Below are 10,058 nucleotides of genomic sequence, written 5' to 3'. Positions count from 1 at the left end.
TACATATTGCAAAACTGTATGAAAAGATGCAGTGAGTGAAGTATTGTAATTTACCATCAGCTTCACCTGTCAGACCTGTGAATGTACTTTATCACCCTGCGCTGTTCTTGAGAAATTAAATAAAAAGTGGTACTTTTACCTTATTTTAATACATTAAAATAATTCAATGATTTTATTTGTAAACTTTATTTTTTGACTTTTTTTTGTGATGTTTCAGGTATAAACATTATGTCAGAAGGAAAATCTGTCTTAATTTCAATCCAACTGGATCAGGAGTCATTTGATTAATTCTTTGAGAGGATTGCACTCATCACTGAAAAAAATATGTTGTAGCAGGTGCCAGGTATTTTATAAAATTACAATGGAAGAAAAAAAAAAAAACAATAAGTAAAAAACAAAAACAAATCTAGCAGTCATGTAATAATACCATGGTATTAACAATAATAATAATGATGATCATATCAAAGAGATACATGATTTGGTGGAAAGTCAGATTTATTTTTTGCAAGATACATTATATATGTTCATAATTGTATCAATAGATTGTGTGTGGTAACAGAAAATGTGCTAAATCAGGAATATGCAAATGAGTTTGTTTTATCTCAAACCACATTGCACTACAGTGCGCCCAAAGGTTGGAGAGGTTAATGATGAAGGAAGTATAGGTTGTCACAGCAGCAGAGGGAATCATGCAGCAACTCTAATAAGAGGACAGGCAGTAATGACGGGAGTATAAATACAAACCCTCATCGTACTGAGGTTAGTGCTCATCAGAAGTGGGTGAGTCACTGACCGGGGTCCTGTGTCTCTCCCCTGACAGTGTTTGTAAACCGCTTGTTTCCACGGATCAGTTTGATCAGAGGGCTCTGGTTCTGAAACGGTAATTATTACAACCCCTGATGAATAAAGATCACGTTTCTCCTAATAGTCAGCCCTCCTATTTTCACAACCTCCCACTGCTCACTTCAGCCACTCTCCACCACGACCTCCACTAATTGAGCTGATTATTACAAGATGTGCATGTTGCTGTGTTTGTTAAAGCAGGCCTGCAGGACTGAGTCGTGACGTTTAATCTGCAACACAAGCACAACTTTGGGTTTATAGTGGTTTTGGACAGAGGGAGAGGATTTATTAAAGCCAGAATCTGTGTGTCGATACTCGTTAAACAGATATGAGTCAGGGACTATTCAATAACTGCTTGTTTACATCTATCTTGTTACCCTTGGTGACCCTATAGCACGAGGAAGAGATTTCACTAAACCACACAGTCAGGCAGGCAACAGGGACAGGGTGCAGGCGTAGGAGTGTGTATCGGGTGGGGGTTTATTTCACGAAGGATCTGACCAGCAAGCGGTTCATCAGATTGAGCGGTTTAGATTTCAAGTCTGCTGTTAAATATATAGCCTTGTCATTTAAAGGTAGTTAAAGGGTGAAAAATGCATCACCTCCATCTGATAGGCATCACTGTGAATCAAAACAGGAGCATAAATCAGCAGCAGATCTGGAATATTTTCAAGTCAGCGTCACACAGAGGCACATTTTAAAAGTGTTGTTTAGATAAAACAGAATATCCAAAGCATATTTAGCTTGAAAGGTAAGTGTGCAACTTTGAGTTGGGCTCTGCTGCTGATTTCCAGTTCACTAAAATGCACATTTAAGTTTTTTCGTACACGCTATTCCTTAAATCTCCAATAATTATGGTAAATTATTTGTCGTTTATTGTTTTATTATACACTAAATATAACCACAGTATTAATATAATTATTAGACATGTTTAAAGAGACATAGTGTGTACTTTTTACTAAAACTTTGACAGACATTCACACTTGCTTTTGGATCCATGAGTCAACAAAATGGTGCAAAACTGTTTTGATTCTCATCCATTGTGACAAACGAAAGCATTTGCTATTTTATCCTAAAACTTTTCTTGTAAATTACTAAATTACATAAAGTAAGTGAAGCTACTGCAACATTTATCTTTTTTATTAGATGTCTTGAATAAAAGAGTGTAAACAAAGGGTAAAATATACGAAAGTACTTTGCAGAACCTAAAGAGGGTAAAGAGTGATTTATAAGTGTTGCCAGTTTACCATAAATTTCAGATTTATGTTGATATTGGAAGGTGAAGAACGCAGATCGTGCATAGACTCACTTTAATTTTTTCTCATTGATTTTATTCAGCTACATAAATTCCAAGCATAAACAGCAAACATATGGAAAAATGAATTTACGACCTTGGCAAAGTAAATAGCTCTTTGCGTTATGAAATAATCACAATAAAATTTTTTTTTTTTTTTAAATCGTATACAAGTTTTCCTTTGGCACAGCGCAAATACAAAAATAATCTTTCACAGAGCAATAATATTGCAACAGTAAACAGTTTGAGGAAAATATAATATTTAGGAAACATTAGGATCCACATACACATACTTGTGGTCCCCCAAAACAAATGCATGCACAAGTAAATTACGACTTGCCTAAATTTAGAATGAGATTATCCCACAGCTAAATAGAAACAACGTAACAAATTAGAACAAACCAGACAAGCTATATTTTAAATTACTCCATGGTTAGTTAAAATCTCATTAAAAAAAAAAGGTGAAATTTCTTCTTGTGGTGTGGAAGGCCATTAAAATCTGTGAGAACCCTGACGAAGCTAATTACGTCTCGGGCAAAAAGCCATCACCAACCACGCTGCTGCGAAACAAACAAAAACAAACTCACAATCAAATTGCAGCTGGCCGGAGCGCTGGAGCAAACAGCAACAAGTGTCTGTTTTTCTACCAGGCCGGTCATTGGAGCTGATGAGGAGCTGTGTCTGTCCGTCTGTGAGTGTTTACTGAAAGAAGGGCTGGGGGGGGGGGGGGGGGGGGGGGGGGGGGGGGGGGGGGTGTCGAGTGGTGAGTGAGAGAAAGAGAGAGTGTGGCGCTCACTGCTGCTGGCCTTAATTTATTCGATCAATCACTCCATTTGATTCTTGTTTATTTTCAGGAGTCGCACGGTCATTTCAGCTGCACACTGAGTCCTTTATGAACTGCCAAGGCGTTTCCCCTCAACCACTAACTCTGTATAGCATGTTTTTGGCCATAATTTGGGTAGAAGAGTGGTTCCAGCACCTCTCAGGTATTTCACGGTTCCTAACCTTCAGAGTGAAATCCCCTCAGTTCTGTCTCTCGTCAAGCTGGCAGTGTGCAGACGTGCAGGTCTATGAGCTTCACACATTGCACTGATTTATATCAACGCTGTGGGCTTGTTGTAAACGACCGCACTTCCATGTGAAGTTATAATGTTGTTTTCTGTAATTTGGCAAACAGAGTCCAAACAAAAGTCCCGATAGGTTTGTATTTCAGTTGTTGGGATTCCCTTTCAAGGCCTATATATAACCTTTTTTAGTGATAATGTGGGATTTTGATGGCCTTGTTTACAGAATTAATAGTGATTTTTATGAATTATCATGAACAGATGGTGCCGTTTATAATGCTTTATATTGACAATGAACTGCAAACCTAGCTGGGAATTAACTTGCTTCCACTGGGTTTTTAGTTTCGGCATGCGAGTAAAGAAATCACCATGGGACCAATATGCAGGATCAGATAAACCATGGTCTGCTCTGGATCAAAGTGGTAAGAAGGCAGGCTCGTATAATTGGATCATGAAAACCAATTACTTCTGTGCATGTAACATTTAAGACGACAAACAAATGCACAGTTTGGTCCAAAGAAGGACACGTTTGTCTTAGCCTGAAGGAAAAAAGATAAAAGGATCATTCTAATTTAGTCAAATCTGGGAACCAAATTCACTTTAGGAGTTTTGTGTAAAAAAGATGTACAACTTTATATAAATGACTGTACAGTCAAAATGATGTTTGTTTGGACAGATTTCTACAAAATATTAAATATGCTTCAAGACTTGAGTTTTTTAATTAAGTAATCAGCAGCCTTCATTCTAACTTCAACTGATAGATTTTAGTCTTCCTTTACAACCCGGTTTGACTACACATGAAGTCTGTCCTAATGTTTTGTCCTCATGCAGCATTCTTCCCTGTTTTACAGTGCTGGAACTCTTCAGACAGGAAGGATTTTATTAAAAGTGACCACAGTAATTAGCACTGTGCTAATGCTTGAATTTGTATCCATCCCTGTATGTAGCGTTTTTACAACACTGTGTGGTTTCACTTGAAACACGAGGTTTGACCCCGTGTCACCGGCCATATGGGCAGTAAATACTTCTGTGATAGAGTCAGTGCTTTTGCTGATACTGTAAAAGAGAGAAAGACACATGATACATAACACCACCTTGTTTTATTGCCAAGAAAATGGCTGACAATTATGCTTTGATAAATCAGATTTTATGTCAAGCTGTGTCCTAATATATTTTGACCAAATGTACTTTTTGCTATAAAAGAATACAGTATCCACTTTGTGAGGTTTTAAACTAAACATTAGAGCCACTACTATAGCAACATTCTTACAGTGATAAAACATGTTTTTTCCCTTTCTTCCATCCGTTTAATTATATTTTATTAAATATTTATTATTAACAACATAAGTTACAAACTTCATGTTATAAGTTAGGTTTTAATCCAAACCCTCAATCCTAAAAAAATAAACAAACAAACAAAAATATAATATCTACTGTATTCATTTCACAAGATCCGAATGAAAAACAAAACATTTTATAACTGGTATACTTTATGTACGATGAAATCCCTATTAAAAAATAAAATAAACTCTTGTCTGACACAATACATAATTTTATTGAATGGACAATATGATAATAACTCATTCCACCAGTGTTTTTGTGTCGGAGGTTCTGGGTTTTTCCAAAACATCAAAACGCATTTGTTTGCTGCTGTCATTGCAAGAAGAGCAAGCTAATGTTGATAATGGTATAAATCAGATAATATGTCTAAGATAAAGCAACACTTGGGTCACTCATGATTTGTATCTGGAATAATTCACTTAGTTGTAGGAAAATTGAGCCCCAATACTTTGTCACGGTTCTGCCCCTCCTGCCATAGTTCCTGTTTTCATGTTCTGTGTTTTCCCTGATTCTGTCACGTCTCTGTGCTCCTGTCAACTGTCACCACGCTCATTCAGCTCATGCACCGCAATCAGCCTTCATGCCGTTCACCTGTTTACAGCCCTACCTAAACTCCATGCTCATATTCTGCCAGATTATTGAACTCTTTCAGGTCAGTAAATGTCCAGCGTTCTTGTCACAGTTTTGTTTGGTTGCATGGTCTTGATCTCACTCCTGACTCTTAGATTCCTCACCTTGCCTGCTTCTTGTCTATTCTGAATTTTCCTTTCTGCTTATGGTACCGACCTCTGCTTCCTTTACTTCGACCATGCCTCAGGGATCACATTTTGGATTTGGCTCTGGACTTCTGATCACCTGTGTATGACTCTCTTCTGTTGGAACACCTGCTTGGATTTCCCTTAAATCAATACATTGCTCAGCGCTGTCTCACAGCTGCTCCATCTTCACCACTGGTGATGTCATCCACTTCAACTCCTCCAAGAAGCCCCTCCCTCACCTGTCAGTTAAGATTTCCCTGTCTTTGGGACTTTAACCTCCACAAGTAGCTGCTTATTACAGTAATTAAACCTTTAAGTCCTGTTGTCTGTTGTCAAGTTCAAATCCTGAAAACAGGTTCCTGTCATACTTCTTCAATTTATTCCAGTCCCAGAGCACAAATATATAAATATGCTCCATCTTCATTACATCTGGAGACTGGAGTTTGTTTTTTTGAATAGTAAGTACAGTTCAACAGCTTTACCTGAATAAGTCTGTGACTTGTATTTGTAAGAATTGTTTATGAATCAGTGAGGAGTTTTTCTCTGTATTGTGTAAATTTTGCTAAAAGCTTTTTCCCATTTATCCTTATTAGTTCATGTTTGTTCATCAGACAATACAATTTTGACATAATATTTTTAGCATAAATCATCTTTTCAATTTCTAATGGCCTTTCACATAATATTTTTTGGAAAAGATCTAGTTTTTAAAAAAATGTTACCCAGCTTTTCATCTGTAGATATTTATATGTCAAGGGGAAGGAGTTTAAATTGTTCGCTCATGCTAGATAATTCTTTGCACACTCCATTAGATAAGACAAATGTCTGATGCTACATTTTACTTATTTTTGAAGGGAGAACACAAGTAAAAACAGATCTCATTAACAATACATGAAGATGAGTCCAAAACCACTTTTTAAATGCTATGTTCCCATTTAAATAGTTGTTTAAGTGGAAAAGTCAAATTCTATGAAAAAGTTTCTCATAATTGGGAACTGCTGATAAAAGCCTTGTATCAGACTGAACACCTGATTGGCTCCACTGTTAAAGTTGTTTTGGAGCCAGCCTAAAAGTGTGCAGTCCTTCGTCACATTTACATTTTTCATTTGTTCCTCTTTTAAACCTCTGGATTAAACTTTTTTGCACAATTAAAGCAGCAAGTTTCATGGCAATCAAAAACGACCACCTGCACACCAACTGAAGACAAAGAATGTGTTAAAAATAACAATAACGTGATTCAAACTTTTTTTTCTGAATTAAAGCGACAAACTGAAAAACAGGCTAATATTGGCAACCTTTTAACTGTGCTGCTAACAGTTACTAAAGTAAAAAAAAAAAAAAATAATTAAAAAAGCAAACAGACATTTTCTGGCAACTCATCATTTAAGTAATAAAACTGACTTTGAGAAATGACTCAGTCTGCAGTGACACCCCACATCATCAATGATCTCAGAAAAAGGCAGAAAAATATTACTTTTTAAAGTGGCCTTGTTTGTAGAATGCAACTTAAAAAAAAGTTGCATGCATTGTGTCACTAATGAATCATTTATATGCTTTATTTTTTTTCTCAGAAGCTGCAAAGAAACCCCCGTTATAAAGTGTTGCCTTTTCTCCTCTAAATGACTTCTTTAACATTAAAGCAAAACATCCATCAAATCTTTTGTTGCATTCGTCTCCCTCTTGGACACGATATGAGATACTATGAAGATGAAGGCAAGTGTTTACTTTGTAAATTGAAGTGTGGCCCAGAGTATCAGTCATTTGTTTTTATATGGAAGCATTGGATTTCATGATGGCTTTTTAACTCTGCCTGCCGGGTGGATTAAAGGCCTGCAAACCCATGAACACTTTGTCCAGGAAACTAACAATTATTCTGAATGTGAGCATATGGCAGCCATTGGAGGAAAAACAAAGGCTTTAGGTTCATATGATGGTTTCACTTCTCAGCGTTACATTTTGGTGTGCCGGAGCATCGCCTGGCTCCATTCCTTAACTTAGACAGAAGTTATAGTGTAATATAGGTATGTGCCATTTGTGGTAGGATTGTGAAGTTCAAACAGACTTGTGGGCTGCTGTGACTCTGTTAAAAAATTGTGGTAACTACTATAATGTCACAAACAGACGTTTCTAGAATCTGACCTTTAGGAGTGTTTAGGCTCCCAGTGCTGACGACGTCTCTTGGCTTGAACAATGTGGTGGCCATTGGCGTCAGAAGCATTTGTAATGTGGGGGACACACACTGGTGGGGGGTCTGGGGGTCCTCCTCAGAAAATTTTGAATAAAGTTGATGCCATTTCCTGGTGTATTTAAACGGGTTGTTAAACATCAGTGTTTACCTAAATAAGTAAACACTTGATTCAATAACAATGTTAGAGTTAATGGCACAACAAGAAGTAGTCTGACCAACAGTCCTCCTTGTGTGAATAGAGCAGCTCCACTTCTCTCATGTATCCTACCCCCCACAGCTCCTGCAGGTATAATTCAGGTCGCTGATTGGTCAGTTGCTGACAAGCCTATGGATTGATTGTTACTTGGCGTCAAGGATCTGACTCATGAAAAAAAAATCATATAGATTTTACTGTCCTGTGTAAGTGTCATAATTTATTCCATATTTATTTAATATGTTGGTGAATCTAAGGTTTGAGAACTGTGTTTAGTTACAAAATCATAATGATGGTTTCTTAAGGCTCCCACAGACTCGGGTGGACTTCAGTCCGCGAGTACCGAATTAGACTCGAAGTGGACGCCCGCAGGGCATGTCTGTGCAAAGCTCAATTTTTATGACCACGTACACGTACTTGGTGTCGCACAATAAACTGCCCGGCGATGGACTGTTTTGTATGCGACACCAATGTATTAAATTCCCCTTCTTCATCCCTGGTCTGGTTTAATTCTTTTTTTTTTTTTTTTTGCCAAGAGCCAAGTGAGCTCTTCCTCCTCATCCGTTGACACCATGACTGAAAGTGTGAGAAATGAAGGAATTTGTCACAAGGAAATAAAACTCAGGTCCAGCGTGGCTGCGTGAGTGTCTGGAGATTTCCTGGTGGGCCGGTCTGATGTGTGGGCTGCAGGGCCAGTGCTCCTTGTTTTATGTTTTTTAGAACTTTTTATTAACAACATAAAAACACAGAACACCGCTGTGGCTGGGCTACCAGCTCTCGTTATTTTTTTTTTTTTTTGGTGACCTGTCAATCAATTCACTAGGTGTGTCAGCAAATGACCAATCAGCGACCTCAATTTGTCCCCATGGTAAACGCCCCTTGCCTGGTCACAAGGCTTTCTGATATGTGTCTTTCACCTCAGTTGATCAATCTTTCTCTTAACATAATTTCACAAACCAGTTTTTCGATACGGTGGATTGGATGACTGAAACATATGTGCATCATTTCATCTGAACTGAGCTTACATCAGTCTTGTGGTGTTTTGCCCTGCAAGGCCACTCCAGGCTAATACTCAAACTAAGATGAGCAGATAACGATGCAGCACATGAGCTTCAACAGACCTAAAGCTTTTCAGAGCAGCTCCGGAGGTCATCTCCAGTTAGGTAGTGCCTGCCGGAGGACACTGGGATGATGAGCTTTCACGCAACCAGGGGTGGATTACAGTCAATCGCTCCCAAATTGCAATAATACCCGCTGTGGGGCCACCCACACATGTGCTGAGAGACAAGTGATAAATTGCTACATATGTCCATTCCACAGTGGCAACTCCTGATACCAGCACACAGCCCTCAATGAGCTCCAGTTGAGCAGCTTTAACAGTAAGAGGCATTGAAAATGGAAAATAGAGAGCTATTTCATGCACTTATTATGTCAATATTTTTATAAACATCTACATCTAAATCAGCTTTCCAGTCGCCAACAAAAACCATCTGAGCCCTTCACATTTGAATATTTAACATCTGATCAGTGAGCCGAAATTGTGTTTTTTATTTAACATTTTCACCTGTAAAAAGCTGTTTATCACCCTTTTACATGGAATGAGAGTTTAATCAAGAGTTCAACAATCCAGAACATTGTTTTATTGTTTTGAAATGAATACAGCGCATTAAATTTTGAAACCAAAGCTTTTAGTGAGTATGGATGCACAGTAATTAGTTCTGATCGTATCATGCCTCTGCCAAAGAGCCAGGCAGATGGCTAATCCAACCCTGCTATCTAATCAAAGCCGTCATTCTAATGACAGGATAATTTCATAAGAGGCCTTTGTCCCGGAATATTCAGGAGCGACATGGGGGAGATCAGCGATATTCATCATTGGAATCAGGCTCTAATAAATGACACATTTGTTTCCTGCCTGTGTGTGTTATAGAATGCAGTGCATGTGCATGGAAGAGTGTGTGGGTGGACAGCTGCATTGCTGCTGATAACGCTTCTAACATGCTTGCTCATATGGTTGTGGGGAGGTGTTGTAACCTTGACTCAGTCTAATAGACGAGGCATTAATGTAGAATTTACACCTTAAGGTCAAAAACCAAATTAGTCACCAGTAGCTCAAAGCATGTGTGTGTGTGTGTGTTGTTTACAACCATTCTGGAGTACTTTCTGTAACTTCCTGTCTTACTTTATATCCTTGTAAAGTAAAAAAAAAAAAACAGAATCTGTCTGTCCTTTTTTAACAGGCACAAAGAGAAATAGCAACCCTAAAACAACACGTGGCAGTTCAGTCTGCTCATGTTCTTGTGCGTGCACCACATGGAGACATCCACCTGCAAAGACATTTTATTTACAACACACGCAGACTATATATATATATATATAT

At 38.1% G+C, this 10,058-nt stretch overlaps 1 long non-coding RNA gene across 1 annotated transcript in view; it reads right to left on the bottom strand.

Annotated features, from left to right (window-relative positions):
* The window catches only part of LOC119418593, a 3,442-nt gene extending 624 nt beyond the window's left edge, over positions 1-2,818 (bottom strand). The window contains exons 1-2 of the long non-coding RNA XR_005187208.1: positions 2,725-2,818; positions 745-872 (exon numbers count right to left, since the gene is read on the bottom strand). This is a non-coding gene — a long non-coding RNA (uncharacterized LOC119418593). The remainder of the gene's footprint in view (positions 1-744; positions 873-2,724) is intronic.
* Between the last annotated feature and the right edge of the window lie 7,240 nt (positions 2,819-10,058).

Source organism: Nematolebias whitei, chromosome 1 (genome assembly GCF_014905685.2).
Source record: "Nematolebias whitei isolate Nwh7 chromosome 1, NemWhi1, whole genome shotgun sequence".
NCBI lineage: Eukaryota > Metazoa > Chordata > Actinopteri > Cyprinodontiformes > Rivulidae > Nematolebias > Nematolebias whitei.
Note: the sequence above shows the minus strand (reverse complement) of the source record. Positions and strands in the feature narration are given on the sequence as shown.